This window comes from Palaemon carinicauda, chromosome 6, assembly GCF_036898095.1.
Source record: "Palaemon carinicauda isolate YSFRI2023 chromosome 6, ASM3689809v2, whole genome shotgun sequence".
Taxonomy (NCBI): domain Eukaryota; kingdom Metazoa; phylum Arthropoda; class Malacostraca; order Decapoda; family Palaemonidae; genus Palaemon; species Palaemon carinicauda.
In genome coordinates this window covers 163,093,770-163,094,000 of record NC_090730.1, presented here as the reverse complement: position 1 = coordinate 163,094,000, position 231 = coordinate 163,093,770, and positions in this window count along the sequence as shown.

Here is a 231-nt window from a genome sequence, read left to right as displayed (position 1 = left end):
GACAGTGACATTGCCCTATCAAGTCGGACTGACCACATCACATACAATCAGTGCTCAAGCCCCCTCTCCACCCCAAGCTAGGACCAAAGAGGGCCAGACAATGGCTGTTGATGACACAGCAGATAGACCTATAGGCTCCCCCTAAACCCCCAATCCTTAGCTCACAAGGATAGTGGAGGTTGCAGCGACCTAAGGAACTAACGAGCCGGAGCGGGACTCGAATCCCAGTCT